Below are 22,448 nucleotides of genomic sequence, written 5' to 3'. Positions count from 1 at the left end.
CAACATTTTGTACCACTGGCTGTCAGATGGATTAGAAGGAGAACTATCAAACCGTTGCTTTTAAAATTTGAGTTCCCATATTGAAATAATAGGGGTTCCATGAGATTAGGACGATCACAACAGAAATCAAGAGATTTGCCATGTGGTTTGGAAGAGAAAAATGAATTTTTAGCAAATGTTATCATTCATAGCTACGGAAAACTTTACTCTCAAATGGCAGATGCACATCACCATAGAAGCACAGCAACAGACTTCTCTGGATATACAATGATGCAAGGATCTTATCCAATTCCCATTTTCAAAGAGTGTTAGGATCTTAAATTTATCATCATGGCCATAATTCTTTCCTAAGAGGGAAATATTGGGTTAGGTTTGCACTGCAAGTATGGGCTTATCTACACTGCAGTTGCTCCACTGCAGCTATGCCATTGTAGTGCCTAGTGAAGATGCCATCTATGCTGACGGGAGAGCTTCTATGGACATAGGTACTCCATCTCCCTGAGAGGCAGTAGCTATGTCAACAGCAGAAGCCCTCTCGCCGACATAGCACTGTCTACACTGGGAGTTAGATCAGTATAACTACATTGCTCAGGGCGTGTGGATTTTCCACACCCCAGGGTGGCTTAATTATACCAACATAAGTTTGCAGTGTAGACCAGAATTTAGTTCGCAAAAGAAATATTGGAAAAGGAAAGGGAAATCCATATAACAATTTTATAGGGGTTTATACTTTCCATGGTACTTCCACTGAAGAGGATCGCTTGGGAATGACTATTTTGGTATTTCTTTATAAACAAAAGCTCTGTGATGAGGTTTTTACTTCTAAATCCTTAGGAACTTTGGAAAATCTTTCCCCTGGGGGCACAATCCCTAGCTCTGAGTTAGGAATGGACATTCATTCTCATTCTGTGGCATGCTCTGCCAATTTACCATCCAGGATTTTCCAGCCCTATATGTATCTTTGTACAATTCCTCATTTGCGCTACTGGTATATTTGGATGTGCTCTTGGAACCAGGCCACCTAAGACAAGCAGGAGATACAGCTTTGTTTGATTTGCCAGGTCTCGTAGTGAATAGGAGGAAAACCCCCAGATCCTAGCCAGAATACATATTATTTTGCAAGCCTACAAGGAACATGTTCACCATGGGAAATAGAGATCCTAAAAAACCACCCCTGAGTGGCTTAATAGTATGGCAGATTAGCTAATCTGATCAAGATACTTCCTCAAAATGCTGGCTTTATCCCACTCACTCATGGCTCACCAGCATAGTGGGCTTGCCAGGGCACAACAGAAGTATGCTGTGCTCTGCCAATCCTGCGGTAGTGGCAGCAGAGCCGGTGGGGGGGTTGTTCAGGAAGCACAATTTACAGCAGCTTTGAAATTGCTTTAATTTACAATACACCTTCTAGCATCTAGTAGGCAGCACAGTAGAACCTCATTTTTCCTGATGACCAGTAATATGAACCATTTTTCCTCGTGGGGAAAGAAAATCACATAATGAACATTATGTTGATGAAGAACAAGTCAGCCACCCCTCTAGTGCAGGGGTGGGCAAACTTTTTGGCCTGAGGACCACATCTGGATATGGAAATTGTATAGTGGGCCATGAATGCTCATGAAATTGGGGGTTAGAGTGTAGGAGGGGTGAGGGCTTTGACTGGGGGTGTGGGCTCTGGGGTGGGGCTGAAGGGTTCAGAGGGGGATCAGGGCTGGGGCAGGGGCGCAGGAGTGGGGCAGGGATACAGGCTCTGGGCAGCACTTACCTCAAGCAGCTCCCAGTGTATTGGAAATTGCTCTACATGGGAAAAAAAAGTGATGTGATGCACTGTGCTGCAGCTCTGAGATGTTCAATTTTATGAAGTCCTCCATCCACAATTAGTTCCTAAAATTAGGGTTCTATTATAATCATCTGTGTGCTGACATGACTAAAGGACAAAAAGGAAGGACAGTTACTTTTACGTATGTTCTTCTTTTTGTAAACTGTACTTTTATAGTGCTATCAATTTAATGAGTTGTCACAATGATTTTATCAGCTAGCATTGTGAACGTTTGCAGATTTTCTCAGAGGGAAGTCTTAGAGTTGAACATTGTCACTGCAAAATAAATAATGAAGTTGTTTGAAATCCTGCATCTAATTTGCAAATACAGTTTTCATAATTCAGCAGTGCATTGTGGTCTAGTGGGTAGACTATGGCGATGGAAGGTGGGTTTCTTGGGTTATATGATCTCTGCCTTGTGTGACCTTGAGGAAGTCACTACCCATCAGAGGTCTTTTGACTTAATTAACGACTGTGCTTTTAAACTACTCATTTGCTAGTAGCATCACAAAATAATAGTAATAATACTTAGTGTCATTGCTGCTCAGCATATCTAAAAAGAATAAGTAATCTTAACATTTTATATTCTGTTAGCACCCTGATTGGGGCCTTCATTTTGGCAGGCACTGAACAAGTACATAGGAAGAGAGTTCCTGCTTCATAGAACCTAGTGTCTAAAAAAAAAGTTTTAAAATAAATCTAAGTATTAAGGAAATATCAAGTATCCAAGTGACTTTGGCCCCTAAGTCCCATTTTTTCAGAAGTGATTTAGGCACCGAGCAGACATGGGCTTCATATCCAAAATTTACAGATAAATTCTAAAATTTGAGATGAAATTTATTGGTAAATTTTACTGATCAAACATCTTAACAGAGGAAAACACCTTAAATTTAAACAGGAAAACAGTGCAAATGCAACTTTAGAGAAATACCATACTTTTCTATGAGTCTGAGAGTTTCATACATTTCTGTAGTCCTGAGTAGGGATGGGTGCATAGTTGATCATATATATGAACATTTTTAGACTTATTTATGCGTAGGGAAACATTTGTGTCTGAAATAGTTGTTTTTCCCACAGTATTTCAGTTCCTGTATAGTGAAATATTATGAGAAGCCTGTATCTTGTTTTATTTCATCCCCATAAATGGTCCCCAAGGTAAAAAGCTCATGAAAAACACTAACAATCACACACACTTAAGAATTATGCAGATTCCTGCATAGATCTAAACTTGCCATTATGGAGAGAGAGGAGTAATATAAATGCTGTTCTAGGCAATCGACTTTGTGTATGCAGGAGATATTTATTCTGGGCCTGGTTTTTAAATCTAGCTGCCTAAAGTGTCCATGCAGAATGCCCTAGGGGCAAGAATAGTAATATAGTTTACAAAACGTTGTGCAATGGCAATCAGTTGTTACTGTAACTCATCAGTGAAATTTCATTTTAAATGTATTGTATATGGTGAACTTCAGTTTGGTTCTTAACGGTTTAGCTGAACATTCATTTGGGCTGTGGTTCTGGCTTGTTGAGATTAGCATTGAGGATCTGTTCATGCTTTTTAAAAATTGTAGTTTCTGTACTTAACTTTACAATGCTAGGTTCTTTATTCAGAGTATTTATTTTGTCTATGAAGTTTAAGAAACAATTACTTCTGTGATACTCATATGTTACATGGATGAATTTGGGGTTTTGCAGTTATGATGACTCTGTAACTGATGTCCTGTTCAAACAAAAACCCTTCAAGAATCTTATACTGATTTTGGTAGGCTGTTCTCATGAGTTATGATCAAAGATAGGAATGATCAGATAATGGGAAATGTATTTTCATATCCCATATCCATATTTCAGAGATTTTGGTGAATAAAAGTAATTACTGAACATAACTTCAAGTTACAATAACTCTTTTAGTAAGAGGTTTTGGGTGTTTATTGATATGAGAATGCATCTTTAGTTTTATTTCTCATATAATAAAATCTCTCAGTAAATTCAACTGAGAAAATCAGCATAAGGCAGCCAACCTACAGCTTGAAAAAAGCTTTTATCCCTACAAAAACGGATTTTTTTGACCTGAAAGATCTTGTATGTTGTAATAGATTCTTTGGACAGATAAGAAATCATCATTCTTACTGTCTTTGCATCAGAAAACAAAACTTTAAAAAATTTAATCAATTAAGTTCAAAATCATCACTTGTTTGTTCATTCAGCTATAACTGGTGGTACTATTAGTGTATTTAATTAACACCAATATAAATCTTTATACCAATAAGGATCCAGTTTTCCTTTGTTTGACTGTAGTATTTTGAGACTCTGCACAATCCAAGATAGCTAAATTAAAGGCAGCTGAATGAGATTTGGGATGGGACAGGGAACGTACCACGAAAGCTTTAGCTACTGTCATGTTGTCAGCTACATAAATTAAAGCTATAGAACCCTATGTCATAGCTGCTAGACTCTGTGTTCCTAAACAAAGTAACTTACCATTCTGGGCTGCCTGGATAATTAATATAAAGATCTGGCTGTTCAGGAGTGCACATCTAGTGTAGCTAGGAGACCTCCTCTGACAGGCAAGAGAACAGGCTGCTAGCCAACTTTACAGGAAATGATGGCCACTGAGGAGCTGGGTCTTCTCCCTCCTCTCCCCCCCCCCTCCCCCCCCCGTCCCCGGGGGTTTAAAAGGCAAGATGAATAAAGGGTGGTGTTTTTTTCCCTACCAGGGTGATTGACAAGAATTACCTGGGAGGAAGGAAGAAGGATATGGAGCCTTTAAATACAGGTCATCCTCCTTAAGCAGAGGAGGCGGCCAGCTCTAAATGGACCCATTACCTCCCAATAGGCATATGGTAGCATTTAGTTTGCTTCAGATTAAGGAAATGCATTATTGTGGGAACATACTGAGTTTCTTCATTGTTAAACAGTAAGATGCTTATAAATCAGTCACTTTTGTGGGTTTTCCAGAATAGATTTTTTGTTAAATATTTTAGGTCTCCCTAGTATTGCAGTGCAAATATATTAGGAGGCTTATTTTAAACTCTGGTGTTCTGTTCTAAAAAAGTAATTTTTTAAACAGTCTTTTAATGTACATGTTTGCCTCAATAATTATACTACACGGCGAGTTAGGAAAGAAACAATCTTGTTGTTTGTAAACAGCCAGTCCTGCAAACTTAACCTGGAATCTGAAAGTCAAGATGAGTTTCCCTCTCACTCGCACTCCTGGTAATAAAAGCTACGTATGCCAAGCTCTTACACACATGCAATCCCATTGTCTTCACATACATGTCTTCAAATGAGAGCTGTGCAACTGCATTTCCTTTCAGCAGGTCTGCTCAGGTGTAAATGGTTAAAACTGAACAATTCTCTTGATGCCATGAGAAGGATCATAATCCAGCTCACTCCCTTATGTTAACAGGAGTAACGTTTAGGGCACGTCTACACTTCAAAAGTTACAGCGCTGATGGTTACTGTGCCATTCAGAGAGCGCCGAAGGAAAACCACTGTTGTGTGTTCACATTGACAGCTGCCTGCGCAATAGCGTGTTCACACTTGCGGCACTATTCAAAGCGGTGCACTCTGGGCAGCTATCCCACAGAGCACCTCTTTCTTTGTGTATGTCCAGGGATCATACCCAACCTTTTCCTTTGAAGTATGATGCAGGGTGCTGTACTTCAGCAGGGCCAAACTGCAGAGGGATGGGTGTTGAGTGCAGTGGATATTGGGAGTACTGGACTGTGAGGAGGGAGGAGTGGAATGCTGTGGGTAGAGAGTGGAGCCAGGAGGTGATAAGAGTATGTTGGCGGTGTATGTGGGGAGGGGCGCATGGGAAAGAGTTTTGCTGCAGGGGCTGCTTTCTTGTGTGCCGCGTTCTCCTTTCGTTCTCTCTTCTCACTGTCCCGCCACTCCTTCAATTCCTGTTTCTCGGCCGCAGAGTGCATCATAACATCACGCAGAAAGTCCTCCTTAGTTCTTCTTGGCTGCTTTCTAATTCTGTGCAACCACTCAGCTGCCAGTAACAAAGAGGGAGGCTGGGCTCCCGAGGTCATCTCTGTGAAGTTTAAACACAACATTTTACAGAAGCACTATTGTTTGCAACACACAGAACACCAATTCAGTGATTTAAAACACAGCCAGTACTCACACATCTGTCACTAACTGGCTGACCCGAGGCAAGCACAAATGAGCCACAGGACCCCCCAAAACAGGGGCTGGGTAAATCACTCTTCCTGGACCTTGCTGGACCCTGGGGATGTGGCTCTTGGGGAGAGCCAGCAATGGGGGCGGGGTGAGGGGCTGATGATCATTCCTGTCCTCACACTTTCCACAGGATGTGATAATTATGGAAGATATCTCGCTGCTGAGGGTGAGCAGGGAATCAAGAGAGGGTCTTCTCCAAGACTGCAGCTTCCGCCCTGGCCCCTATGCGGCTCGCCTGTGTGCAGCAATGGTCCCCCCCCCCCCCGGCACAGTGGCGCGGCAAAGTTACCGTTAATGGGGCAAGAAACAAAGGGGGTGGAACAGAACAAAGGGGGTTCCAGTCAGGAAAAATCCCCTAGTTCCCACCTGAGCTGGAGCTAACAAGAACTGTACCGGGGAAAGGATTGGGCCCAGACTAGGAAGGGGTCCAGTCTGTGAAACAAGCTTATTGGAACATCTCTGAGGGTGAGATTTTATCTGTATTCAGTTTCCTACTATGTTAGGCTTAGACTTGTGTGTTTTTGTTTTGTTTTGCTTGGTAACTTACTTTGTTCTGTCTGTTATTACTTGGAACCACTTAAATCCTACTATAAATATAAAATGAAAATACTGTGTATGAATGAAAGTGAAATACAGCCCTGAATATATTAAAATCTTCCAAATAGGGGCCCAGTTCTCAGGAAAGGTTAATTATAACAGAATTTCTGTAGAAAAACATCTATACAAGGGCTTTATCCCTATTTCTTTGCAAGTAATAGCACACTTCCCGTCCATTGCCCCCTCATAACTTAGCCACCTTCAACAAGGAGAGGAAAGCTTGATTTGGTAATTGGATAAAGTGATCTTATCAGGACTTCTGGGTCCATCAGGATGTCATTATGGAACTTCACCATGCTGTGATCTAGGTCAAAGCATTCTTCTGACCTCTCTATGCCTCAGCTAGCCTATTTTTATATGGTTAATTTACCTTATGGGAGATGTTATAAGGCTCAGTGTTCAAAGTGCATTGAGAACCTCAAATGATAGGCATGCTTAATTTTATCCTTTCCTTTCCTCTTTGTCACCCACTTCCTTATCTGAGCATTTAATTGACTCTTTTCTGGAAACCGTTCCACTTTCATTCTATATTTTGTAAGATTATTTATAAAGATGCTTTTTCTGAGATGAAGATGAACTTAAGAGTGAGTTGTGAAATTTTGGTCATCTGCCCCCAAAAATCATCTAGACCAAAGCAATGATAAAAGTTTAAATGCATAAAGTTACTGAACAAAAAGTAAACCCCACAAATATCACTATAACTGAATCATTATCTGTTTTGAAATACACTGTAAACCTTTTTTCAGCTCATGACCAGAACTAAGATTTCACTAAAGTGCTGCATGTGTGTAGGGGTCTATCCGCATGTAATAATTTGTGAGATTGGGGCATATAGTTGTAACAGCATCCCTGCTAGTGGTTTTAGGTCTTTCAGGCACCAAGCAATATTTGGATTTAGGCTTAGTGGCAAATAAATATGGCCATTACCAGAGCAATCTGTTCTCAGGGCTGAAGGGCATAATTTGATATTTTGTACCTTTTTTCCATGGCTTGAGAATGAATATGTTTCTCAGACTACTTCATGTTTTCAGGAAAAAAAAATGCGCTAGAGAAAATATCAAACCACATTTTAACTACACATGAAGTATCTCATTTAATAACAAACTAATAATTAAGAAAAATTTTGAATAGGGACTCAAGACTCGGAGGCTGAAAGGTTCCCCCAAAATATGCATTTTTTCTTCTTTACATTAATTTACAGAAATTCAGAGATCTCCCAAGACCAAATAATCCTCCTTCATTGTCTTTCTAAAGGCATGTCTACTTGGTGGGATAACGTGCCTTACGGCTAAAGCACTGTAATGTATTGTCCATGTACAAGTGAGTGGTATGCACTAAAAATTCCCTAGGGAAGAATCCTTCTGTTGATGTAGCTGTGCCTAATTTAGGAGTTAGGTAGACTTAACCATGGCATGCAGGGCATAACATTTTTCACAGCCCTGAGCAACGTGGCTAGGTCGATCTAATTTTTAAGTGAAGACCAGGCCTGAGATAAGGTTTCTGCAGTTTTAGATTTCCTTCACGAAACTCTTCTCTCATTGTTTGTGGGCTGTTTCATTAAAAATATCTACACTATATAGGTTCTAGTTAAATTTAGTTCTCCCTTTCTTTTAAATTTAAAAGATAACTTTTCTTCTTGATTGCAACCTTCTGTGCTACAACAAATTAATGTCCTATTTTTCCTTCAAAAAAGAAGAGGACATAATCTACCTTTCTAAATACTAGTAGTTAAGAGTTTGTTAGGTTAAAATCTTCTATTATGATCAAGCATCTAGATCAGCGCTGGGCAAACCTTTTGGCCTGAGGGCCACATCTGGGTATGGAAATTGTATGGCGGACCATGAATGCTCATGAAATTGGGGGTTGGGATGCGGCAGGGGGTGAGGGCTCCAGCTGGGGGTGTGGGTGCAGGAGGGTGCTCTGGGCTGGGACCGAGGGTATCGGAAGGCAGGAGGGGGATCAGGGCTGGTGCAGGGATGCAGGTTCCAGGCCGTGCTTACCTCAAGCAGCTCCCAGAAGCAGCTCATGTCCCCCCCACCCAGCTCCTACGTGGAGGCATGCCCAGGCAGCTCTGCACACTGCCCTGTCTGTAGGTGCTGCACCTGTAGCTCCCATTGGCTGTGGTTCCTGGCCAATGGGAGCTGCGGGGGTGGTGCTTGGCAGGGGTAGTGGCAGCTTGCAGAGCCCCCGGATGCTCCTATGAGTAGGAGCTGGAGGGGGGGACATGCTGCTGATTCCAGGAACCATGTGAAGCAGGGCAGGCCCCTGACCCCGGTCCCCGTCTGGAGTGCCGGAGAGGGCCCAGAGCCCAGGAGGCAGCTGGGCTCTAGCTGGAGCCCCTCACCCATCCCAGGGTGACAGCCTGAGCTGTGAGCTAGGTGTGGGGTTCACAGCAGGGAACCTATCAGCCTTTCTTGTCATTTTCAGGGTTCCAGCTCTCCCTGAAATTGACAACAATTTTAGCCAACAGCCAGTTTAAGTAACTAAGGGCTTCGTTACACTTGCAAGTTAGAGTGCATTAAAGCAGCCCCACCCTAACTCACGACCCGTCCACGCTGGCAAGGCACTTAGAGCCCCTGGACGCTGCAGCTGGAGCGCTCCTGGTAATCCACCTCCACGAGAAGCATAACGCTTGCTGCACCTTGGCTGAAATGCCCCAGCATCAGTGTGAACGAGGTGTTGCATTACTGTGCTCTGATCGGCCTCCAGAAACGTCCCATAATCCCCTTAAGTCAAGTGGCCACTCTTGTCATTGTTTTGGAATCGGCTGCAGGAATGCGGATAGGCCCTTTCAAAGCTCCGTTTCTGACAGCTGGCATGCTTATCTGCTCTGGGACAAAGCAACCATTAGTGTGGAATGTTGCTTGCTGTGAGTGTGAGAGAGAGAGAGAGAGGCGGGAGTGGGGGGGGGGGGTCTGCTGCTGTCTGAACTTACAAGACATCATGCTGACACAATCTCAGCCCCCCAAAAACCCACTCTCCCCCCCTGCATACACACAACATACTCCCTGTCACACTCCACCCCCCACCCCCCGATTTGAAAAGCACATTGCAACCACTTGCATGCTGGGATAGCTACCACAATGCACTGCTCTCTGTGGCGTTGCAAGAACTGCTAATGTGGCCACGCCAGTGTGCTTGAATCTGACAGTGTGGACACACTGCAGCACTTTCCCTACTGTACTCTCCAAGGGCTGATTTAACTCACAGCGCTCTACATCTGCAAGTGTAGCCATGCCCTCAGTGTCTGTTGCCTTACCTACGCCAACATAAGCTCTACACCTCTCATGGAGGTGGATTTATTTTGTCTGTGTAGTAGGGCACTTAAATTGGCGGGAGCAAGGCTGTAGTGTAGCCACTGACATAAGTTGACATAAGACAGCTAATATCGATCTAACTATCTTTGTAATGTAGACCAAGCTTCATTAAATTGAGGCTAATACCACTTTAATATTCCTTGCCTATGTGGTCGATAGTAGCTTTGTTGCATCTTTTAGCACCCTACACAGCTCTGTATACGCTTTCTAATATAAATAAACCAGAGTCAAACTTGAATGGAAGGAAATAGCAAAGTGACTCAGAGCGATTAGAGAAGTTGGGGCTGCTGCAGGCAATGAAGAGATTTTTGTCCTATTAAACCTTACATCCCGGAAGAGAATTGCAATAAAGTAAGTTTATTTTTATCTTCATATTATCCTAAGGGCTTCCAATAATTAAACAGTATAATAGCTGGAGAGGATGTGGATTCATGGTTAGGAGGGAGTCTGTTTCAGGTGGTCCACTGCAGGAGAATAGGAGCTAGTAGGATAAGCATTCTTCTGGCAGTTCTTAAACAATAAATCAGAATCCTGTAAAACACAAACTTCTTAGTAAACTCTCTGTGCTGCCAGTGTCCTGTATGGGATTTTAAAGTGATCACACATTATTTTCCTGAGAAGTGCACTACAGGTTTAACATTGTATCAAAGAAAATAGAATTTCAGCACATTTATTTTATTGAGTAAATTGTGTTTATTGAGTTAATAGTATATTGTGCCAAAATATGTCATAACTTAGCTCTATTTCAGTCATTAGAGAAGAAGGTAAGTGGAGGGGAAATGATCCAGTAATTCAAGATTATTTAAACTTCAACAGTGTTGAATTAGATTTATTTTGGAGAAAGGTAATGTAGGCTTAGACTGTTGTTAATGTTTAATGTTCTGTAGCATTCTTCACAGAAATAATTGAGCATCAGCACATTAGTGATCCAGTCAGTGTAGTTTGGTTTGAGTGATTATAAAGCTTACTGCAGCAGTCTATGAGATAATTGGTGAATGAGGCCATAATTTATTTATAATGATAAAACTTATTTCAGATGAACAATTCCAGTCATTTTTAAAACGTTCTTTGAAAAGAAGAAAAAGGGCTTGTATGGTTCACAGAGAATTTCAGTACTAGACTGTTGAGACTGTTGTTCTGTCAGAAAGCTGTCTAAATTATTCCGTTGCTTCTTTTGCACGATAATTTTGCACTGCTTTGATCCATCTTGATTTTCGGAGCCTTTCAGCATAAGGTGTTTTTTAAATGTCAATCGACCTTTTAGCTTACAATGTTTCAGCTTGTGGGCCTGAGTCAAGGGAAAAAAGTCTGAGGTATAGGTTTTAAGCTAGAGCTGAAGTCAAAAACAAAAAATGACAAAGATAAGTTGGAAAAATAAGTTCTGAAATAGCTGGTTTCAGAGTAGCAGCCATGTTACTCTGTATCTGCAAAAAGAACAGGAGTACTTGTGGCACCTTAGAGACGAATACATTTATTTTATTTTATTTTTTATTTATGCTCAAATAAATGTGTTCGTCTCTAAGGTGCCACAAGTAATCCTGTTCTTTTTTCTGAAATAGCTAACATTGTTTTGAATGCTAGCTAATTTTTACAGCACAGTTCCTTTTCTCCTTAGGTCTGTTAGGTAGCTTATGTAAGGCTCAATGAGAAATGAACCAAAGCATGAACAGTTTAATGATTCATTCCTCAGAGAATCTTAACTGTATACCAGTGAATCTGGCTTTTAATACCATGAGCAATACGTTCTGAAACAGGGAGGGACTGCTACCCAGAAGCCTTTTTTTAGAACAAATAGGTAGGTGGAACTGAAATTTTTTTCATTCCATTCAAGGTTTTTGCAGTAGAAAGTACCTGAGTCATTTCAGAGATGCAGATAACATCATTGTTGCTGAAATCCCACAGAGACCTTAAAACAATAATCAGAAAACTGAACACAGTGTTAGGAATGCAAGTTTTAAGGTTGTTTGCTGAAGATAAAGTTTCCTTAAACATTTAAGGAGGAGAAAAAAAATTAGAAGCTGCTCGACAATTTTTCTTCTCAATCCAAGTGAGGTAGACTGTTCCATCTGATAAGGGAAAGAGAAGAGTCAACACTGGAGTAGAGCCTTTGAAAGGCTAAGTTGTTACCATAAAAAGTAATCTCCCTTCTAGGTTGGTTGGTTTGTTTGTCTGTTTTGTTTTTAAGGACTTAACATAGCTTGTTCTACCAAGTATGGCATACAGACATCATCCTTAAAATAAAGCAGAGGGTGAAAGCCCAACAGTGAAGTCAAAAACATTTTTTTGTTGTCACAAGTACAAGTGAAAACACCACACCTAGGTGAAGGATATTGTGTAGCCTGAAGCAGACAACATGGCAATGGGCTGCTCATGATGCAGCAACAGGAGATATTAGAAGGATTTAAAATAGCACCTAAACCATAGCATAATAGGAAAGCTGTGGAAGAAGCTAGTATCTTTTCTTTGGACCTACATAATCAGATTTAGCCCAGAATGCTTGGTAGCACCCTGATAAGACCTTTGTCTTCAGGAAATAGAAAACAAGTGTGATGCTTTTCTTATATATATATATATATTTTATAACTTTTAGACCTATTGCATATGGGGTTGACAGTCATTTTATACACATTTTAAGCAGGTGTTCCAGTATTACAATGAGTTGAAATAGAAATGGAATATAATGGAAATTAACTACACAGAATTCTTATAGTAAATTTGATGATGCTGTAAACTTTAAACTTCAGTTTGTGTTCAGAATATATAAGACTTTTAGAGAAGACTTGCTAAATCGATAAGAGGCAAAGATGATTTTTCATTGCTAAATAAATGTGTTGGTTAATACTTCTGGCTTCTAGGAATATAAAATTTTGTGTGACACTATGGAGTGTTTCATTGGCCAATATAAAATTATTACCTTTGCAATAGTTTCAAATATAGGAAGCTCACATACATTCTGAACGAAAAAGTCTGTAGGAAATTAAAAACTTTGTAGCTCTTCCTTTTTATTTCTCCATTTGCTAAGCTTTCTCACGAGCTCTGATCCCTCCCTCTTTGGTAATTTCTTACTGCCCTGCAAGAGTATAGTAATTTTAATCAATGATCTATTCCGTGTTCTGGGTAGATTGCAGGCTAAGGCATAAAGCCACATAGATAAAGAGGGGTATGTGTTTGTGAAAGGGTTTCATCCCGGCAGTAGAGACTCTTGGAGGCATTTTCCCTCAGTCCCTCTGAGCAGTCAGTGGTGGCATCTGTTGTACCTCTACATAAAGTACTGTGCACTCCTTCATCACTCCTCCTCTGAACCATCTACGTTGTGTTCCTGTTCCACAAACCTCCAGGATTGCTATTACCCCTGTTTGTCGAGCTGCTTGGAAATGTTTTTACAAAGGCCTTTTTCATTCTAAACACTTTAAAAAAAAAAAAATCAGTTTTGGCAACAGTGCCTGTGGACAGGGAAAATACTTTGAAACCAATTTTTATTTTCATTTTGGAAAATTTTCATTTCAGAATTTCTACTGACATGTCATGAAATAATGTAAAAAATAATTAAAAATGAAGAAAAAACATAAAATTCCAAAACAAAAATTGAAACAGCAGAAAGTGAATTTTTTTTTTGGATTTTCCATTAGGCCGAAAATTTCAAAAATATTTGGGTTTGTCTCAAATCAGAATGAAAACAAATTTCAAAACATAGAAATTCCCTGCAAAATGGCAATTCCAAGATTTTACCAGCTCTGTCAGTGCTAGAATTCCCTGGTCCTTGCTTATTGTCTTGTTCCCTTTCCAGGAGTATGGAGAGGGAGGATTCTTGTGTCCTCCACCCTCTCTTGGTCACCCATTCATGCAATTAGGCACAGTCTAACTTAAACTCATTTTGGTGTTGTTTATTGGAAGTAGAGTGAACATCACAAGTACAATTAAAAGTCAGCTTGCCAACTCAGGTGAGAGAATGTTTTAGAACATGCACTAATTGTGAAGACCAGTTGGAATATTATTCTTACAGTATATTTATTCAAGTGGGTTTGTAGCGAATATTCAGAATTCACTTCCCAGTTAAGTGGTTGAATTAGAATTTTGTGGAACCACTGCTATTTTTTGAAGCTGCTGTCTTGTGTCCCAGAACCTAGGGTTCTCTACACAAGGATGCTTTGGAAAATTAATCCAAATTAACTAAAGGTGTGAATTAAAAGTGAATTAGTTAAACTGCACTAAATCCCAGTGTGGGTGTTCTCCTTCAGAATTAAAATGACGTAAATTAAATTTAGCTTACTTCACTTTGAAAGAGAATTAAGCTAAACCAAATCAAGACCATATCAGTTCTGAATGAGGCCTTGTCTGCATTAGATACTTACATCAGCATTTCTGTTTGTCTCAGGAGAGTGAAAAATCCACACCCCCTGGGAGACATAGCTATACCAACCTAAACTCCGGTGTAGACAGTTCTAGATTGCTGGAAAAATTCTGTTGACCTAGCTACCACCTCTCGGGGAGGTGGATTATCTGTGCCGACAGCTGAATTCTTCCCATCATCATAGGTAGTGTCTACACTGAAGCGCTACAGCAGTGCGGCTGTAGCATTTTAAGTGTAGACATACCTTGAGTGTCCACACAGGGATTTAATGCAGTTTAACTAATCCACTTTTAATTCATATCTTTAGGGCTTGTCTACACTTACTGGAGGATCAGTGCTGTGGTGATAGATGCTGCGGCGGTCAATTTAGAAGGTCTAGTGAAGACCCGCTAAATCGACCACTGATTTCTTTCCCGTCTACTCCTGTACTCCACCTGATCGAGAAGAGTACGGGGAGTCGATTGGAGAGTGTCTCCCATCGACGTCGCATAGTGCGGACCCCATGGTAAGTAGATCTTAGCTACATCGATTTGAGTTACGCTAGTCACGTGACTCAAATTGCATAGCTTAGATTGACTTTTCCCTTTAGTATAGACAATGCCTTAGTTAATTGGGATTAATTTTCTTGTAAATCCCCATGTAGGGAAGCCCTGAGTTTTCTTTGGGAAAAAAAAAATTCAGTCTGTTGTCCTCAGAGCTGTGAAAATAACCTTTAAAAATGTGAAGAGTGTAAAATTGATTCAGTATGGTATGCCTGAATCTGTGCAGCCTGGAATAATAGCTCTGAGAGAGGCCCCTGATTTGCGGGACATATATTATCACTATTTTCATGTGAAACTTTGTGAAGGAGTTTAGCAGTGGTCGCAGAGCTGCTACATTCATGTTGTCAATAGAAACCACTGACTCAAGAGATTGCAAATCTCTGTTCCATTTTGTGCACATGCCTAAGTATTTCACTCATTTTCAAACAATCGGTTTCAAAAAGGCAGCTGAAAATTCTTTTGTCTTTCCACGTTGCTATTGGGAGATTTCTAAAGAAACTTTTCTCTCAGCCACTCTGATTTAATTATTAAACTAATGTGTGTTCTTCTTTGTAAGAGGTTTAATAATTAATTGGTAAGAAGACCTGGAGAATCGTCTGAGAAGTGACTTAATGTTCAACAGAGAGAGAGGATGTGTGAGGTAGTATCTTTCATTGGACCAACTTCTGTTGGTGAAAGAGAGAGCTTTTGAGCAGCACAGAGTTTGTCTTGTACACTGCAAACAATTAATGTTCAACAGTCTTTTACCACCTTGGCTTTCTTGAATAATTCATAGGAGGGAGAAATTTTTGCTGTTTCGGATTACATGAAACAAGTATACTTTTTAAAATCTACATTATTTAAGAACAAATATTGCATTTATAACAGTTGCTTTTAGATAAGCCTCAAGGTCAATTAACTGGCAGGAGAGTTTATGAGCCCTCACCTTGGGACTCACTTCTCCAATTAAAGTAAATTATTTAGTTGTGAGCCCACAGTACCAGTCTGTTGGTTACATGTGTGTCCATATTTAATATTTTGTACTTTTATCTGGAATGCATATTTTAATAAGGCAAGTAACCAAGATGATGATCTTCTTAAAATTTGGCGTTTAGTAGGCTGGAAAAGATAGAAGCTGCTGGTTTGTAACAGCAGTTGGTTTTCATAGGATGAAACAAGCAGAAAACTACAATAAAAAACTGAACAATATTCCTGTGTACTGGCAGAAATAACATTTTTTTATGGATGTTATTGTGTTACAGAATAAGGGCGGAACGGGAGAGGATATAAAAAGGAAAGAAAAATAGTGAGATTTATCAAGACTGGTAAACCTAAAGTTAGGCTTAAAAGAGTTGATCTGGTCTGAGTGTTTGCCTATTGCGCCATGATCCCTCTACTTTGTCTGCTTTGTTTTTGCTGCCAAATGTAGGGTATTCTAATTTACAAGTTTCTTATACATTATTTTAAAAGAGAGTCATTTACTTGATTTTCCCAAACTACAAGCTCTGTCATCTCACTAGGACATCAAGATTTTAATCACACAGCAATTGTCATTTTGGACCAGTAAGGCCACAGATTTAATCACCCAATAGGCTGTTCTCTAAAATGAAACCTGAAACATTGTTAAATTCCTAGCAAGCTGACCCATTAAGAATCACGGCCTTGTGGTGATCAGAAAAAATTGCCATCTGAATCATGAATGGTATGAAATCAAGCATTCTTATTTACCCTCTCATAATATGTGAACAAGAGGGCATTCAGAGACTGAAAATTCAACAAATTTAAATATGAGGAAAGGAAATACTAGTGTACTATAAACTTTGTCCGAGAGGTTATGTAGACTAAATGTTGGGTGGAATCCAAAAAAGACTTGGCAGTTTGGTGGATAATGAGAATTTCAACAACTTTGATCACAGTTCCCTAATTTTAAAATGTTTCTCTTTCTTCTTGCTGGGTGCAAATCTTATGCAAACAGGAAACTGAATCCACAAAGTGCTAAGTAATGAAAGAAATGCTTTCTCTGTTCAGTTTTCTCTACCAGCTATAGTAATTTTAGGTGTTACTTGTAACCACAGCACTTCAAAAATATCAGTAATTTTTTTTGTTTTAAGATGAAGATACTTAGCCTGTGCAGCACTCCCTGGTCTTAATGGAGTAGGCAAGAAGAGACTGCTATTGGTAATCAAACTTGAGTCTCTCAAATAGAACCGCCATTAGGCAAACAGTGTGGTTTTTATGAGTGCTGATACAGTCCTTCAGCCACCGTCTCAAACCCATCTCAGATTAGAGTGTTTCATGGAATCTCATTGGACTTGGGCTGATATTGTACATGCCTTCTCTCTCCCTACATATGTCATCCTCTGGTGGCAAGAGAAGGGTGGATTGGTCTGACAGTGGTCCCCTTTCCCAGAATCTTGTAATGGTTCCAAACTGTTACACTCCCCCATTTTACTAATTTGAATGGAAGAGGAAGGTGGGTATCATTACAGCTCACATTGCATCTCTTAAAAATTCCATCATGACTGTTAGAAGGTAAGAAGGCCGCCTGATCCTACTCATCATAGGCAGAGGTCAGTGAGATGTGCTATCTGTTCTGTTGCAGCCACTGATACAGTGTGCTGCTGGGTTGGTAGTGTCTATCAAGGCTTACCTCGTGCATTGTCACTTTTAGCAATCTTGTATGTAAGCTTGACAGCATAAATTGCATTAGATCTATAAATGCAGTGACTGGTCTAGTATAGTTCACACACTGTAATCATCACTTTTTATTCATTTACACTTGACTCATCCTGAACCAAAAAAAGAAACTGAAGGTGTGGTGTTTTTTTTGTTTTGTTTTTTTTAGCTTGGAACAGTAAAAGTGCAAATTCTTAATGCATGTGATCATTTTTAAATTTAATAGTTGTGTCTCAGAAATGCTTTTCTCTTGCAACTGAAGTATAATAGAACCTCTGAGTTACCAACTGACCTGTCAACCAGAAGCATAGGCACCGATTTCCATGGGGAAAAATTGGTGGATGCTCTGCGCCCACCGGCAGCTCCCCGTCCTGCCCCCTCACCCCAGCTCACCTCTACCTCCGCTCCGCCTTCTCCCCTGAGCACACCGCCGGCCTGCTTCTCCTCCCCCTCCCCCGCCCAGCACTTGCACCTCAAAACAGGGCGGGAGGGGGGAAGGGGAGGACCGCAGCACTCTCGGGGAAGAGGCGAGGCTGGGGCGGGGATTTGTGGAGGGGTCCAATAGGGCCAGGGATGGGGTGAAGTCAGGGTGGGGACAGGGAGGGGGCCCGAGCACCCACCGGCGCCAAGGAAAGATGGCGCCTGTGACCAGAAGTATGCGATCAGGCAGCAGCAGGGAAAAAAGAAAAAGCGTATACAGTACAGAATTTTGTTAAGCATAAACTACTAAAGAAAATAAAAGGAAAGTTTTAAAAAAAAAAAGATTTGACAAGGTAAGGAAACTGTTTTTGTGCTTGTTTCATTTAAATTAAGATGGTTAAAAGCAGCATTTTTCTTCACAGTAAAGCTTCAAAGCTATATTAAGCTAATGTTAATTTGTAAACTTTTGAAAGAACAACCATAACATTTTGTTGAGAATTACCAACATTTTAAAGTTAAAACCTCCATTCCCAAGGTGTTCATATCTGAGGTTCTACGGAGTATTATCTATTGTTCTGTATATATTAGTCAGTCAGCATATCTGTCTTAGACCCCATATGGGTTTATAACTTGGTTTTTGAAGAATAATTCAGCCTGGAACACTTAAAAAAAAAAAAACATGTTTGAAGTTGCTTTATTTTTGCCCTTGATGCTATAAAATATATCCACATCTCAAAGCAAATTTTTTTGCTCTTATTGTACCACCTAAAATAACATCCATGTTTAATCAGGATTTCTGATGGGCTTTTGAGTATTCCCATAGTAAGAACTTGTGAATGTAGGTATTTGTAAAACTAAATTGAAGATTGAACTGACATGTCATTTTAGGTCAGCTAATACTGCACTTGCTTTAAAAAAAATCATTTAAGTATTTGTGCTGTACAGAATGGACAGAACGCAACAAATATAACACTTTTAAACTATGTTGTATAAGTTCCAAAAAAGGCCAGAGCATTTTTTCTCTTAGTATTTCAAAATGTCAGTATTATTTACATGGCAGGTTTTAATAGTTACAAGGGTCTTTCTGACAATTTGTATAACCTTCCATGTGGATTTTTATCTTTCTAACAGATTCTTTAAGCTTAGAGTTTTTAAAAATATTTTTCTCACCCTTTCGTTTCTGGAATTATAAATCATGCATGGCTTCAGTCAGTGTTTGCCGCCTTTTGAAAATTGAGGCCTCCTTCAGGAAAATGAAACCAGACACATCTCCCTTCATCCCTACCATGTGGTATTGAAGGCCAAGGCAAAATTAACAGTCACTCAGAGTAGATTGTGTAGATACTCGTATTGTGATGCTGCTTCTTGTTTTTACAGGTTTCAGTGAACAAAATTGTTCACAAAGTTGACATTTTGAAGTATCATCATTGGCATCTGAATTAGCATCCACTGAAATGACTGGGGCTGTTCACTAAGAGCTGTTGTTTCAGGCAGACATCACCGCATCGGTTACCTGCGGTTGGGTGGCAAGGTTTTCTTTGCTACCATAACAAGTGAAGACGAATGTTAAAAAAGACAGCTGAGACTGGAGCACAGTGGAGTCCCAGCAACACCCCTTTTGATAGTCCTTTGTACTCCCCATACTTTGGAACACACTGTTTTAAATGAACCTCAATTTGTCTAATTTTTTTCCATGCTTTAACTGTACTAGGATGAATTATATAAAAATGCTTCCATTCTGGGTTCTGTACACTAAGGTGTACAGTACTGATGTCAATCATCTGAAAAAACAAACCCCAAAACAGGTTCCTGCACTGTATTGATGAATCTGAGGAGGCTCTGCTTCTATATACGTGAAGAAAATAGGTTATTTGGCATGTCTCAACTTCTCTTTTCAACATTTTTACCAGTCTTTATTGCTGACAGTTGGTTTAGGAATATCCCTGTATCTCAGGCCTGGTCTGCAGTAGAAACTTCAATTGGTTTAACTACATTGGTCAGGGGTGTGAAAAATCCACACTCTGAGCAGCATAGTTAAGATGACCTCAGTCCCCATGTAGGCAGGGAGGTGGATTACCTATACCGATGGGAAAATCCCTCTCATTGGCATAGGTAGTATCTATACTGCAACATTTTAAGTGTAGACAGTCCCTCAGTTATACCCTATTACCACTGCTGCTTCATTAATCAAAAATCAAAACTACAAGTGCATGGTATATAAATTGCTGTGCTCTACATTGTTGTCTGTCATCGTACTATATTTCTGTGTCATCTTTTTAACATGCTTCTTTCTCCCTGCCTTCCCCAAATGTGATGGAGCTGTGGCTTCAGAAACTTTCAGGACTTCTTTCAGCAGAAGCAAATGCCAGCAAGCTTGTATAGGCATCTTCACCAGGCCAGAGTGCAGCCAAAACTCTCAGACTTTATCACCTTACTTTCATTAACAATCACACTAATTTGGATTTTATTCCAGCTAATATTCATGAAGCTGCAGCATCCACCAACCACAGATTTTTAGTTCCCTGTTCAGTGTTAGAATTTATTTGGGGCTACATATGTGTTCAACAGATAAGAGGGGGATAATATAGCTTGGCATCTTCCTCTCTTCCAATTCCCTCAGGATTTACAGGGTTTTTAACTACTTTGATGTGTAAACCTTGTCCACTTACCAATATACTCTTTCGAATATCGTACCTCCATTAGTTGATTAAATCGTTATTCAAATGTCTGTGCATGTGTATCCAGTAAGTAAAGGATTTAAGCAGCTTTTTAGTTTCTAATCCAGCTCAGATCATCTCTTTCAGTAAGTTTTTTTAAATGTTGAGAGCAACATGGAGATGTATAATGTTACACAATTCAGAAAGGGCTGTATGGTCACAGGCTTTGGAGCAATTAGTAATTTGCAGAGGCAGAGTAAAATAAATTGGAGCTGTGTGGCACTGTACATAGCCAGTTGTGTTTTGATAGATTGTGAAATATTACCTGGACCAAAGGTCACATCTTTAATTTATAGGTAAGACCCTTGAATTTCAGTTTAAACCGATTTTTACCAAAAAATTCCCAGGTTTTACAAAAGGTATTTTTCATTTTTTTCTGATTTTCACCCTACTTTTTAATCATTCAAATATATAAAAAAAAACTTGTTTTATTAAGAAACCGGAATACATTGCATGAGATATATGTATTACAATCATACATTAGTCTGTGTGTTTATGCAAAGCTGCCTGTTGAAGGAAGGCTATGTATTAGTCTAGAAGATGTACACAATAAACAGGCACGCATGTGAGCTCTGTAGCGCGTGCGCATCTGAATGTACTGATGAATCTCATACCCACCACATACACATTTCAAGCTGTTTGCAGATAACGGTTTAAAGATCTGACCCATTAAAATGGGAAGAGAATGAAAATCTGTATCAGAATATGTTTCAGAACACAAAGTCGTACGGTATTTGAAAGTTTGAAAAAACAAAAACAGGAGAAAAGGATGAAGTTGAGTGCATGTGCTGCAAATGGTGCGGCTTAATTATTAAACGTAAACATTTAAAGGCAATTAGTTCTAAGTCTACAACAGTAAACTGGTTTCAGAGTAACAGCCGTGTTAGTCTGTATTCGCAAAAAGAAAAGGAGTACTTGTGGCACCTTAGAGACTAACCAATTTATTTGAGCATGAGCTTTCGTGAGCTACAGCTCACTTCATCGGATGCAGTAAACTGTTTATTCAGATGAAAAGTTTTATTTGGGGATTAGAGAGATATTGTTTTCTTAAACTTAGAGGTGGAATTGTGTTTTGAGTTCTGTTCTAGTTCTGCGGCAAACCACATTGATGTTCGGAGTTCAAAGCATTAATCTACTGAATACTTTTCCCCCTGTCTTTCGGTTCACCAAAATAAACCCTGATGTTTACCTAGAAAAATTAACAGTAGTTTTTTGCACTGATTTTCACCTGTTTTTGTTCTTGTGGTAATAAACACTAATAAATTCCTGGGAAAAATAAAATAAAATAAAATAAAAATGAAGGGCCCTCCATAAGGGCCCTATTTATAGGATAGTCTTACTTGAACTAAGACTATTTTGGTGCAAGGGACAGGGCAGCTGTGGGGGGGCTTGGCACTCCGGGGCCCCCACCACCCGTGGGGACTCAGAGCTCCAGGATTCCCTGCCCCTAGTGGCAGAGGGAAGCTGCAAAGTCCCCCTACCCCCTCCCCAGTGGTGGGGAGCTGTGGGAATCCCCCTGCTGCCACTGCAGTGGGGAGCTGCCAGGGTATCCCTCACCCCATGGCGGCGGCCAGGGAGCTGCTGGGGTACCCCCGCTGTCCAGGTGCCTGGGAGCTTGGGGGCCCACTGCCTCCCAGTCGGGAGTACCTTACAGCTCTCTGCTACTGCAGGAGGTGGCGGGACCCTGCAGCTCCCAGTCACCAAGGCTGAAGTCACGGATTCCGTGACCTCCGTGACAAAATCATAGCCCTAGTCATGGAAAATCATAATGTGGAAGACAGATGAAATATTGCAAAAAAATATTGGGATATTGCTTTCTATAATGGTAATATTATTTAGAGTACT

At 40.2% G+C, this 22,448-nt stretch overlaps 1 protein-coding gene across 34 annotated transcripts in view; it reads left to right on the top strand.

Annotated features, from left to right (window-relative positions):
- SGMS1 (sphingomyelin synthase 1) overlaps nucleotides 1-22,448 on the top strand; it is a 203,381-nt gene that overhangs the window by 125,445 nt on the left and 55,488 nt on the right. For 4 of the 34 annotated variants that reach the window (XM_073353718.1, XM_073353713.1, XM_073353706.1 and 1 more), the window contains one exon: nucleotides 14,577-14,774. The exons of the other annotated variants lie outside the window; for them this stretch is intronic. The gene's annotated coding sequence lies outside the window, so the exon portion shown is untranslated. The remainder of the gene's footprint in view (nucleotides 1-14,576; nucleotides 14,775-22,448) is intronic. 34 annotated transcript variants of the gene reach the window in all.

Source organism: Lepidochelys kempii, chromosome 7, assembly GCF_965140265.1.
Source record: "Lepidochelys kempii isolate rLepKem1 chromosome 7, rLepKem1.hap2, whole genome shotgun sequence".
Taxonomy (NCBI): Eukaryota; Metazoa; Chordata; order Testudines; family Cheloniidae; genus Lepidochelys; species Lepidochelys kempii.
The sequence above is the reverse complement of the archived record's forward strand: the minus strand, read 5'-3'. Positions and strand labels throughout refer to the sequence as shown.